At 37.4% G+C, this 13,807-nt stretch overlaps 1 protein-coding gene across 3 annotated transcripts in view; it reads right to left on the bottom strand.

Moving 5' to 3' along the window:
- Positions 1-13,807, bottom strand: part of TAFA2 (TAFA chemokine like family member 2) — a 550,254-nt gene that overhangs the window by 427,852 nt on the left and 108,595 nt on the right. The gene's annotated exons all lie outside the window — the stretch shown is intronic.

The raw sequence follows: 13,807 nt of genomic DNA, 5'->3' as shown, positions 1-13,807 counted from the left end.
TTATGACAATCATTAGCATTTTTCCATTTGCTCTTCTTTATTTACAATAGCACAGTACAAAAGGCAGAGATGTAATACAAATGATGCCAAAAAGAGCAGCGCAAAGTCAGATTCACAGGAAGTGGGGAAAGTCTCTCAGCAGCTTTACCAACGCACAGGTGAAAATGTTTACCAAAACCTGGAGAGCAATGTTTGGACATAAGTCTGCAAAAATTCTTATGAGGAGAGAAATACTGCTCCCCCAAAAGGGGAAAAAGAGAATAGGCAAAATATTAATCCTTCACTGATTCATTTACTTAAGTTGAATTTTTTCTTCCTTAATTAGTAGGCCTCATGCTTTCAACACTCACGCCTAGAGGTAAAGACTGGACAAAGAAATAGTAGAGATAGCAAACAGGTATCTGAATGATAGAAGCTTTAAGAAATACTCTAACACACACCCAGAGAATTTGTTTTCTTTTACCATAATCTGAAGCACTGAAAAATAAATCTCATATTTCCAAAAAAAAATGGTGAGAGAGAAAAGTTCAAGGCAAGACATGTTAGCATCACTTAAAACATTTACCAAGGCTTTCCTGATACAGTAGTTGTTCCCCTACAACTCAAGAGCCAGAGGGTGTACACAAAACTCAGTTCTACTTATGATGTGAACTTTTAAAATATTATCCAAGTCTCTTTCTTTCTTCAAAAAGAGAAAGAGAACCCATTTAAGGTGCCCAGAAGTTACTGCATTCATCACACTACTTGAAGCTTTAGGATCCATGAGCAATTTTTCAGCTGCTGTATTCACTAAGAAATAAAAAAATCCAGTGTTGTTGGTCTTTACAGACCCTTCTCTAGCCAGGCTCCTTCAAGATAAACAACTCTTTCCTATCTGTGCAAATTCCCCTTCCCCAAACAACAGCCAGGTAAAGCAATTGTGTGTGTATGGTACACTTAGTCGCTTAGTTGTGTATAACTCTTTACAACGCCATGGACTGTAGCTCACAGGCTCCTCTGCCCATGGAATTCTCCAGGCAAGAATACTGAAGTGGGTAGCCATTCCCTTCCCCAGGGGATCTTCCTGACCTAGGGATCGAACCTGGGTCTCCTGCATTGCAGTCATAGTCTTTATCATCTGAGTCACCAGGGAAGCCCTAAGTACAGTGATTACTGCCACCCTGACCAAGACAAGTCTGTTTGCCACTGTTCCAGGCTACCCAAACCTAGATCCATCCTTCAGTACCTCCAATTTCTATCAAGGAAACTATGACTTGTCTTCTTTTTATCAGATCTCCCTATTGCCATCAGTAGATTCTTTCACAGACAGTATAAGCACATTTTCTTGAAGTAAGGGGAAGAATGGCAGAAAGAAGAGTCTTCCCTACCCCCCAATCAATTATTAAGGGGAGGAATGTCAAAGTTTCTAGGCCCATTTCCTCAATTATGGATCACATAATATGTTAAGAATCATAAATAGGATTGTATTTCCCCAGGTAAATAAAGAAACTGGCCAAAGCTAAAGTGAAAAGATATATGAAACATAAAGAATCAAAAAAAAAAAAAACTATTCTGAAGCTCATTGCCCCAATTTCTTCTTTGTACAAAAGAAGACTTTTTGATGTTTGCTACATTATCTATGTCATGTTTTATCCCAGTCTTAGAGGATTGTGATAATTTAAGTCTGATTAACCATGCTTCCAAGAGTATAACTTCTAGGCTATATGGTCATAAAAGAAATATGAACAGAAGAAAGACGACCTAGAAGGTGACCAATACAAATCAGATGAACTCTGATGCTAGCACAAAATTCTATGATTCTAAAAAGTAAACATTTATTTGCCTTAGAAACTTCACATGCATGTCTTCTTTAGTTCATTCATTTCCTATGTTACTGTGTGCCAAACTCTTATGAAGGAGTGGGGATATGATGCAGACCAAGCAGATATGATCTATAATTTTATTGAGCTTATATTTTATTAGAGTGATAGAAATCAAAAAATAGAACAGGTACCATATACAAAATTAATTGTAAATAAAAGATTTAAAATTTAAGAACTAAACTTTAAAGGTTTTAGATGAAAACTAAAACCTTTAGTTTAGATGAAAACTAAAACACAGGGGAAAACTTCATAGCACTGACTTTGGCAATTATTTCTTGTATATAATATCAAAAGCACAGGCAAAATGAAAAAACAGATAATTTGGACTTGCTCAAAATTAGAAACTTTTCTCCAGAGGGAGGTGATATATGTTTAATTAAGACTGATTTGCACTGTTATACAGCAGAAACCATCATGACATTGTAAAGCAATTTTCCTCCAATTAAAAAAGAAAAAAATTAAAGACTTTTGTGCATCAAAGGACATTATCAACAGAATAAAAAGGCAATTCACAGAATGGGAGAAAATATTTGCAAACCATCTATCTGATAAGGATGTATTCAAAATATACCAAGAACTGCTATAACTCAATTTTAAAAACTGATTGAAAATGGCAGAGGAGGCTTCTCTGGTGGTCCAGTGGTTAAGCGTTGCATTGCAGGGCACATGGGTTCAGTCCCCGGTCTGGGAAGATTTCACATGCCACAAGGCAACTAAGCCCATGCAACCACAACTACTGAAGCCCATGTGCCTGGAACCTATGCACCACAACAAGAAAAGCCACTGCAATAGAACCCCATGCACCACAGCTAGAGAGTAGCCCCCGCTCACCTAATTAGAGAAATCCCATGCAGCAGCAAAGACCCAGGGCAGCCACAAATAAACAAATTTTTAAAATTTAAGAAACAGTATAAAAAGTAGTGAAGGACTTGAATAGGCATATCTGTTAAAAAAAAAAAAGCAATAAACACATGAAAAAAAGATGCTCAACATCACTCATCATTAGAGAAATGCAAGTTAAAACTACAATGAGATGCCACTTTACATCCAATAGGATGACTATTATCAAAAAACAAACAAAACCCACACAGAGAATAAGCTTTGGTGAGGATGCAGAGAAATTTAAGCTCTCAACTATTGGTTGGAATGCAAAATGATGTAGCCACTGTGGAAAATTGTATGGTGATTCCTGAAAAACTTAAACATAGAATTGCCATATGATCCAGGCTTGGACAGTAAAGAATCTGCCTGCAATGTGGGAGACGGGGTTCAATCCCTGGGTCAGGAAGATCCCCTGGAGAAGGGAATGGCAACCCACTCCAGTATTCTTGCCTGGAGAATTCCATGGACAGAGGAGCCTGGTGGGCTATTGTCCATAGAGTCCCAAAGAACTGGACACAACTGAGAGACTAACACTTTCACTTTTTTCCAGGAATTCTGAGGATCTACACATAAGATCTGAAATCAGGGGCTCAAACAGAAATTTGCATGCATAGCAACATTATTCAAAATAGCCCAAAGGTGAAAGCAAACTAAATATCCATCAATGAACGAATGGATAAACAAATGTGGTTTATACACATATAAAGAAGTATTATTCAGATTTAAAAGGAAATAAACTCTGACATATGCTACAATATATATGAATCTTGAAAAGTGAAAGTAGGGGGCTTTACTGGTGACTCAGGTGGTAAAGAATCAGCCCGCAGTGCAGGAGACCCGGGTTCGACCCCTGGGTTGGGAGGGTCCCCTGGAGAAGGGAAAGGCTACCCACTCCAGTATTCCGGCCTGGAGAATTCCATGGACTCTATAGTACATGGGGTACCAAAGAGTCGGACATGACTGAGTGACTTTCACTTTCATATGAACCCTGAGAACATATGCTAAATAAAATAAGCCAATCAAAATAGCACAACTACTGTATGATTTCATTTATTTGAGGTACTTTGAGTAGTCCAACTCACAGAGATTCCATATAAAATGGTGGATGCCAGGCGTTCAGGCAAGGGCAAAGGATTTATAGGAAGTTGTTGTTTAATAGGTTGGAGCTCTGCAATCCCACACCTGGGCATATACCCAGACAAAACTGTAATTCAAAAAGATACATGCACCTCTATGTTCATAGCAGCACTAGTTACAATAGCCAAGACATGAGAACAATTGAAATGTCCATCAACAGTTGACTGGATAAAGAAGTTGTGAGATATATATATATATATACACATACACAATGGTATATCACACAGCCACCAAAAGAATGAAATAATGTCATTTGCAGCAACATGGATGGACCTAGAGACTGTAACACTAAGCAAAGTCAGAACGAAAAAGACAAATACCATATGATCTCACTTACATGTGGAGTCTAAAATATGCAGATTAACATATCTACAAAACAAAAACAGACTCCCAGATATAAAGAATAGACTTGTGATTGCCAAGGGGGATACAGGGTGGGGGAGGGAAGGAATTGGGGTTTGGGATTAGCAGAGGCAAATAATTATATATATAAAGGGTGAACAACAAGATCCTACTGTACAGCACAGGGAAATATAATCAAAATCCTGTGACAAGCCATAATGAAAAAGAATATGAAAAAGAAATATATATATATATATATATATATATAAACTCAGTCACTGTGCTGTAAAGAAGAAATTAACAATATTGTAAATCAACTATGCTTTGATAAAATTTTTAAATGGGTGTGGAGTTTCACTTTGAGATGATGAAAAAAGTTCTGGAGATGGACGGAGGTGATGGTTGCATAACATCATGAATGTCTTTAAAACCACTGAATTGTACACATTAAAATGGTAAATGTTATGCCATGTGTGTTTTACCACAAGTTTAAAAAATTGGACAACTTCAGATATTGAGAAATGCTTTAAAGAAACTTAATAGTGAGGGAGAGATTGGAGAAATGGTGAAGACAGCATTAGAATGAGCTACAATATTCCGAGGAAGTGACATTCTTTTGAGATCTGAATGATAAGAGTCAGAAAGGTGAGACCTGAGGGGCAAGCATTTCCTGCAAAGACAGGAACAAATGCAAAGTTCCCAAAGCAGGCATGAGCTTTGTCTTCCAAGGACTAGGAGGGTGGTGTAGTAGAGTGAGGTCTAGCAACATTGATACAGGATGACCTACAAGAGACAGGTAAGGCAATGTTGGTCATGGAAGCAGTGAAAATTTTCTTCTGGGAACACTGAAACCTGGGGAGATTTTGGAACCGGGAATTATGTGATCTAATTTGTCTATAAAAGACCACTTTCGCTGCTGTGCAGAAAATAAATCATAAGCGGACAAGAATCACTGAGATCAGTTAGGAGTTGTTACAATGGTACAGAGTAGACATGATGATGGTTTGGAATAGATGACAGTCATGGAGATAAATGAACACATTCAACAAATGTTTGAAGGTAAAGCCAACAACAAATCTTGCTGATTTGCCTAAAGGCAAAAGTGAAAGTTCCTCAGTCATGTCTGACTCTTCTGGACTCCATGGGCTGTAGCCTGCCAGGCTCCTCTGTCCATGGGATTTTCTAGGCAAGAATACTAGAGTGGGTTGCCATGCCCTTCTCCAAGGGATCTTCCCAACCCAGGGATCAAACTCAAGTCTCCCACATTAAAGGCAAATTCTTTACCAGCTGATGGCACCAGGGAAGCCCAGTAGGATAGTCATACATTCCTGGTTCGACTGGGACAAAACTTATTTCTGATTGTCCCAGTGCCCTGGAGAGTTAGTAACCTCTTTTATTCTCAACATTACCTCAGTTTGGACAATAAATCATATAGTTGCCCTAGGTATAGGGAATAAAGAAAAAAAGAAGAATCAAGGATGACTTTTCAGCTTGAGCAACTAGAAGCTTGTGGGTTTGATGTTTCAAAGACAGTCTACTAACAGTATTTTTAAGGGAAGAAAGAATATAGTTAGAACCCTGGATTCCGTATGTTTTATCCATCAGTTCTTTTTGTCCATGATCAGTCAACAAGCACCTGTTCCTCATTCCATCTCAATTCAGCAGATACGTATGCATCTCAAAACTTCAGTAGGAAAAAAAAAAAAAAGGCAAATTGAATCAGCCAACTACATAAAGTTTAAATAACTGGCCAGAAATTAAAGGAAAAAAAGAACAATTTTCAGGAGGAGCAGCACAGACAGGAGCGGCCCTCATGATGCCCCCAGTCCTTCTATTTATGCAGAGACCTAGATCTGGAAGAGGATCAGTAGCCTGGCAAGGCGGCTAAAGTGAGCTGGAGCCTGGAGCGTGGAGCCTGGAGCCTGCAAGGGGCTTATTCCATGAAGTGAATAGAAAGAAAGACTGAGCGGAAGCCTCCAGGAAAAAAGCCCTTAAAGAGAGACTGCTTGCTCCACAGAAAATGGCACTGACATTGAGTTTAAAAAATACACGTCAGAAGTAGGGGAATAAGGCTACATAAGAATTCTTCCCTAGGAGGAAGTTAGTGCCGCGGGAATGCCTTGCATCTAAATAATCAGAAGTGATGGAGTTAGCCATATGGAAAATTTGGAATTCAAGAAATAGGTCTGGATATCTAGAAGTTATCTCAATGAAGGTTAGACTTAGTATTATTTTGCATTCTGAGAAAAAAAAAGTTTGGCTGACCTGTTACCTATTCTCACCAAAAAATAAAAAGAACCAGAAAACAAAAATACTCTAGGGAAATATCAATAGCATCACCTTTTTCCCCCTCTTCAAAGGAGAAGCAGTAGCAATGAAAAATTCTCTAAAGTTTTCTTAATTTTAAAGTTCAACAGATTTCTTCAAGGCAAAATAGGATTTCAAACCAAATCTGAGACAACTGTTAACCATATGAACACCAAAGCTTTGCACTAGAATCATTCTCCTTTATTGGTATTTGAAGGCTAGTTAGTTAAAATCTCTTACTAGAAAATTCACCAATAAACTTTTTAAAGTGATTGATAATTGACTGGGGACAGTGAGTAGTGTGATCTGGGTAAAGAAGCAAACAGAAAGATTAGTTGTGTTTCAAAGGGAATTGCTGTTCTCCATCTGCTACGCATAATTTCTAGACTATTTTAAGCTTCAGTTTTGTGATCTATCTACATACTATGATTCTGGTATTAGCCTAAATGGAAGAACTCTAACAGTGCCCAAGAACTCAGTACTGACTTTTTTAGTTTTGGTAATAGATTTTGTCAATTAATAGTTTTAGGATGAGACAAACAGGATATGAAGAACAAAAGGACTGAACTAGAGTCTAAATTCAGGTGTCACCATTGGACAATTGCACTCATCTCCCACTCTTAGCTAGTAAGGTCATGCTTAAAATCTTGCATGCTAGGCTTGAGCATTACGTAACACAAGAACTTCCAGATGTCCAAGCTGCATTGAGAAAAGGAAGAGGAACCAGAGATCAAATTGCCAACATTCCCTGGATCATAGAGAAAGCAAGGGAATTCCAGAAAAACCTTTACCTCTGATTCAACAACTACACTAAAGCCTTTGACTGTGTGAATCACAAAAAACCGTGGAAAGTTCTGAAAGAGACAGGAATACCACACCATCTTACCTGTCTCCTGAGAAACCTGTATGCGGGTCAAGAAGCAATAGTTAGAACCCTGTAGGGAACAACTGACTGGTTCAAGATTGAGACAGCAGTCCGACAGGGCTGTTTGCTGTCACTCTGTTTGTTTAACCAAATGCTGAGCACTTCATGCGAAATGCTGGGCTGGACAAGGTACAAGCTGGAATGAAGACAGGCGGGAGAAACATCAACAACCTCAGATACGCAGATGATACCACTCTAATGGCAGAGAGTGAAGAGGAACTAAAGGGCCCTTTGAGGGTGATGCAGGAGAGTGAACGAGCTGGCTTAAAACTAAGTATTTAAAAAACTAAGATCATGGATCCAGCCCCATTACTTCAGAGCAAACAGAAGGGGAAAAGGTGGAAGTAGTGACAGATTTCCTCTTTGGGGGCTCTAAAATCACTGTGAATCGTGACTGCAGCCATGAAATCAGAAGGCAATTGCTCCCTGGCAGGAAACATACGACAAACCTAGACAGTGTGCTAAAAATCAGAGACATTACTCTGCTGACAAAGATCCATATAGTCAAGCCTATGGTCTTCCCGGTGGTCACGGACAGTTCTGAGAGCTGGAGTGTAGAGAAGGCAGGGCACGAAATAATTGATGCCTTTAATTGTGGTGCTGGATAAGGGTCCTGAAAGTCCCTTGGACAGCAAGGAGATCAAGCCAGTCAGTCATAATGGAAATCAACCCTGATACTCATTGGAAGGACTGATGCTGAAGCTGAAGCTCCAGTATTCTAGTCATCTGATATGTACAGCCAACTCATTGGAAAAGTCCCTGATGCCGTGAAAGATTGAGGGTAGTAGGAGAAGGGGTGACAGAGGATGAGATGGCTGGATGACAAAATGCAGTGGACATGAATTTGGGCAAATTTCGGGAGACAGTGAGGGACAGGGAGGCCTAGCATGCTGCAGTCCATGGGATCACAAAGAGTTGGACATGACTGGGTGACTAAACAACAACATTAGATTTTGTCAATTTATAGCTTTGGGATGAGACAAACAAGATATGAAGAGCAACAGGACTGAACTAGAGTCTAAATTCAGGTGTAACATCATGGCAGGGTGTTCGAGAGGGGACAGCATATGAGGAAGGGGGCAGGGTGTGACCACAGGAGATTCTATGAATCCCTTTAGGCCAACTGTATCTATTCTATATTCCTGTGAACCTGGTCTGATCTTTTAAAAATATATGGTTCACAGAAGTAACTGAATAATCTTTTAAAAACCAGAGTTGGAACAAGTAATTGCCAAAGAGTCATTAGAATTGATGGTTTAGGGGAAGTCCGTATTTCCCTGGTTTCCAAGATCGACAACTGTGGTAACATATTTGATGAGGCTTTTTCCTATGCAAACATCATTCATCTCGCCACCATCATTTGCTTTATTCCTTTAGCAGTTCTTTAGTCACAGGTACTTCTGCAGATCCAAACCTCACTCATCACTCTATCCTATAGTCTAAATTAGGAGGGATATCTCATGACATTGTTCTTTATAGCTATGCGCTACCTAAATATCATCAGTTCTCATATGGCTGCCTGCACAATATGTTCCACACACAGTTATCTTCAGGCCCTTGCAACCCAATGGACTGTAGCACACCAGGCTTCCCTATCCCTCACCATTCCCCAAAGTATGCCCAAGTTCATATCCACTGCATCAATGATGCCGTCCAGCCAGCTCATCCTCTGATGCCCTCTTCTCCTTCTGCCCTCAATCTTTCACAGCATTTTCCAACATTAGTATCCCTTGGTTTCTGTTCACATTCAGATCTTGGCTTTTTCAGTGGATAAAATTTCAACATGATTTCAAAATCATCTGTACAACCTCTAGTCCAGTAGAGTTAAACTCTTGGAGGATTTATGCAAGAACTTCAACCAATGGACTCAATTGAAAGCTTTTTCTACAAACAAGTGACGAGCAATAGGAAATTGGACTCTGAACAAAATCTCCTGGCAGTCATTTACACACCCATAGTATAATAAAAAATTTTCAAACTCTCTTACAAAGTTATCAAAATTATACTACAAAATCAAAGAAAACAGAAAATAAAATATGTTTCTACTTTGGAAAACAGAAGCATACTTTTACAGTTTGAAGAATAGTGAGGTTTTTATACAAAAGAGTTGACACCAATTTGAGCAATCCGTTGATACCTTAGAGCTTGCCTCAAGACTGTGTGAATAAGACATTTTCCTGGCAACTGAAGAATAAATTGAGGCTGAAATAGAGTCACTATCAAATCTAGTGCTAGAGTCTCAAGGTCAACTTAAAAACTAGTCTATTCTCTGTTTATTTCCTACAGTCATTTAATTGCTTCCTTTTTTTCTTTTGAACACAACAAATATTTTTTCTAAAGAATAGATAATCCCAATAGCAACCTTCATTTTCCAGGGAAAATATTCCCAGTTCAATCAAGATGAATGAGCCAAGTTATCTCTTCTTTGGTTTTTTAGTTCTTTCCAGAAATCTGCCACTTTCGTTAAAACATTTCATAAATCCTCCAGAGCACAGCCAATTTGGACCTAAATTAGATTTCCAATAATTAAGACTGAATAATGCTAGAAAACTGGATTCTCTACTACATAATACATATGCCTAGTCTCCATTGTTTTTCCACTTCTAGGAAATGCGAACCAAAGGTTTGAATATTCACACACATAATGTAGCAAAATTAATCAAACAGGTATTTTTAAGTACTTAACATGCACTGAGCATTTTGCTAGGCACAGATACATCCTTCATCCTTTTCCTATCTCAAATGCCAAGGCAAAGACTTGGCTTGAAGTCCCAACGCAAGTTCTTCATTTCTTATCCAAGTTTTCTACAACTACTCCAGTCTAGTCTTTTTCTAAACAATATAGCATTCATATCTATACTTCTCAATTTAATCCAAGGTAGTGAACATCCAAGAGACATTAAATCTCATTACAGAGCTTGGCACATGCTTAGCATACAGTAAAAGAATATTAAGTGCATGCTTCCCTCTTTAAAATAACATACATACTTACATAAACACAAGGAAACCCTGTATGTAACATTTCTCCAGATACAAGTCTGACATTTTATGAGTTTTATAACCTTTCTATGAGGAGAAGGTAGAGAAGAGGAGGGTCCCCAAACCACTCACGAAGAACTGATAGATAATTGATAGTCCAAACAGGTAATTCATATTCCATATAGCTCTTTGCCATCTTTTCTCATTACTCAGATCTCCAATGCAGTCATTTAAAGCCACACTTAAGTGATCCCAGCCCCTATACATTCATTGAGTGATCTGTCAAATTGAAGTTGAAATGTAAGTTCAATCATAAGACTCTTTCATAATTGGCTCATACCTGCTCTAGGAAAGGAATTTTGGAAACACCTAGGAAACACCTTTGGAAGAGTGTCTATTAAATGTTTTTAAATATGTTTCCAATGAAAAGTAAAGCAATTCTAATGAATATCAACAGAGTATCAAGTTGAGTGATATATTCTTTCCAGCTGATCAATATCAGGTATGATACTAGGCAACAATAATGAATCCTTTGAATATTTAAAATTATTTTTAAAAGGGTAAATAATACCCACCTATTGGCATCTGTGCCCACACACTTTACCTCCTGTCTTGATAACATGAAACCATCTGTGCGCCTAGCTAAGCTCAACTCTCCATCACATCCCCTCACACCTACTCAGGAACACTGATCCAGCTCATCTTTCCCGCTCTTATATAAACAGACTGTCCCTTTTACAGATCAGCACCACAGACACACAAAGATGCTGTGATTTCTCCCATTTTATTAAAGAAAAAAATCTTGACCTCTTTCTCCTGTACCTTCATTTTTTAATCACTTCATTTCTCTCTAATCCTTTATTGCAAAGCTCCTTTAAAAAGTTCTTTAAACTCCTGACTCCAATGTCTAGCCACCCATTCTCTCCAATCAGGCTTCCACTCTGTCCAAAACCACTCCTATCAAGATCACAAATGACCCTCCACCTCAATAAATTCCGTGGTCAGTTTTTATTTGTTTCCAGTAATATGAGGACTAATTAGCCCAGGTTCCCTGATATACCTTCTTCAACTGACTTCTAGAATCCCTCTGATTTTCCTTTCCACTCCTTCTCGGCCTCCTTTAAGGCTTCCTGATCAACTCCCCAACTTATAGTAACCTGATGTCAGGGCCTGGAGCATGGTCAATGTCTAATATAAATATCTTGAAGGAATCAATAAATCAATCAGTCTCACTAACAAATGTATTGGAAACCTGCTAAAGTAGGTTGGGAGATGGATCTGAGGTCAAGGGTACTAACTTTTTTTCTTTTTTTCTCACAAATCTGCCTGCTATGGGAATATTCTAACAAGGGAGAAAAGTCATAATGTTTAAATTTCTTTAGACCATTCCAGAGACATGAGCCTTGCAAAGCTACCTCCAAATACCATATAATTTTTAAATGAATAATTACCATTTATTACTGATCAGACATTAGTTTCCAGTCAAATTTACACTCCAATAGAGGTCTTGCTTGCAATAAGAAAACTTTATAGTCCATTCATATTCCCTTTATAATCAATATGCCCAGTATATTTATGGATATTTGATAGGACTTAGTATACAACTTATCATTTTAGATTATTATATAAAACTTGCCTGTTATAATTTTGCATTTAAAATGCATTATTGCTATGTCTCTGATTTATTCAATTCTCTGTGATTGGTTAGGAGCACAACCTCCAACAATATCATTCCTTTGGGGAAAATATCATCTGCTTTACATAATCATTTTCAGGAATGTGTTGAGATTAAAAGCAATAACTGAATGTATTTATATATATATATATATTTTTTAACACAAGCCCCTCTTATACACATGCTGGGTTTATCAAGATATTAATGACAGAAATGAAAATCTCAGCTAGTAGCAATTTGAATTATAAATTACTATTTAATTTATAATTAAATAGCAAAATTATATTTTACTATATTACATATTATATTTTCTATTTAATTATAATTAGTAAAATTACTATTTAATTTAATGGTAAGATATAGCAATGACAAGAATAAATTGTGTATTGGCATTACTAGAGATTTTTTTTTGTATTTTTAAAAATTTATTTATTTTTTAATTGAAGGATAATTGCTTTCAGAGAATTTTGTTGGTTTCTGCCAAACATCACCATGAAGAGGCTTTTTTTTTTAAACTAATAGAATTCACATACAATTTTGGCTTCAAAGTTGTCACACGTTTTAACAGCAAAGATTTAACCAGATCCCCTGGTGAGTCTAAATTTTTAGCTACAAAGATAATAATTGCTAGAAATTATACATGCAACTTGGTGTTGTCCTCCTCAAAATGATAACCTTGCAAGGCTGCACCATCTTCCAGTGATGATGCCATAGGCTCAGAACGTTTTTGGACCTCTGCCTTCGAAAACATTCCCAAAGCCCACATCACACTCTCGATTGTCCTCACAGGGCAACATGTTCATACTCTGAGGGTGGCTTTTTTTTTTTTTAAGAACTAAAATTATTTGGTGTCAGTTTCAATAAATTCAAGCTAATAAAACTGAGTAACACTATCTTGGGTCTAAAACAAGATTTAAATATAACACAAAATAAAAAGGCAGATGTACTTGTAAAGGTTGTCAAATTTGCTCTGAAGGCAAGTCCAAAACAGGAAGCGATTTTAACATGTACTGAGCAATTACAGCAGAGTTGAAATGTGTGCAGTCTCTAGGAGTGAATACTTTGAAAGGTATCAATCACTTGGATTATACATTCAGAAACTTCTGTGTCTTAACATTTCCTTCCTGTGGGTATTTGCAAGTTTAGACACCTAAGAGCCAACCTTCCCCAACCTTCTCAGGGTTACGTCTCCCAACATTAAAAAGATTAGTATCATTGACTAAAGCAGCTGTTGGCTTTAATAAAGAATTTCAGAAAGAAATGTTTACCTCTTACAAAACAAATGTAAACCCAAATTTTATCCCCAAATTAGCTAATATATTTATTTTAGCTAGTATTAAGTGCTTACTGTTCAAAATACTGTTCTAAACACATTGAACATATTGATTTCATCTTTACAAGAACCTTATAAAATATTAATAAATTCTATTATCAGCTTTATTTTAAAAATGGAGAAACTGAAATCAGAGAGATTAAGAAACCACCAAAAATCAAATAACTCAAGAGGTAGACAGAGGACAGAAACAAAGGCAACTCAATCCAGAGACTACTCTCTGAAATAAAAGGCTACATTACCTAGAGTATTGGCTGTATTATCATGACAAGTTAGGAAAGTGTTTCAAAGGAGATAAAATTTGCAGGAATGAGGAAATTTAACAAAGAAATTTCAGTCATCAAGTTCTAACTGCCCATTCTTCC

This window comes from Cervus elaphus, chromosome 3 (assembly GCF_910594005.1).
Source record: "Cervus elaphus chromosome 3, mCerEla1.1, whole genome shotgun sequence".
In the NCBI taxonomy this organism is placed as follows: domain Eukaryota; kingdom Metazoa; phylum Chordata; class Mammalia; order Artiodactyla; family Cervidae; genus Cervus; species Cervus elaphus.
This window is presented reverse-complemented; position numbering and strand designations above follow the sequence as displayed.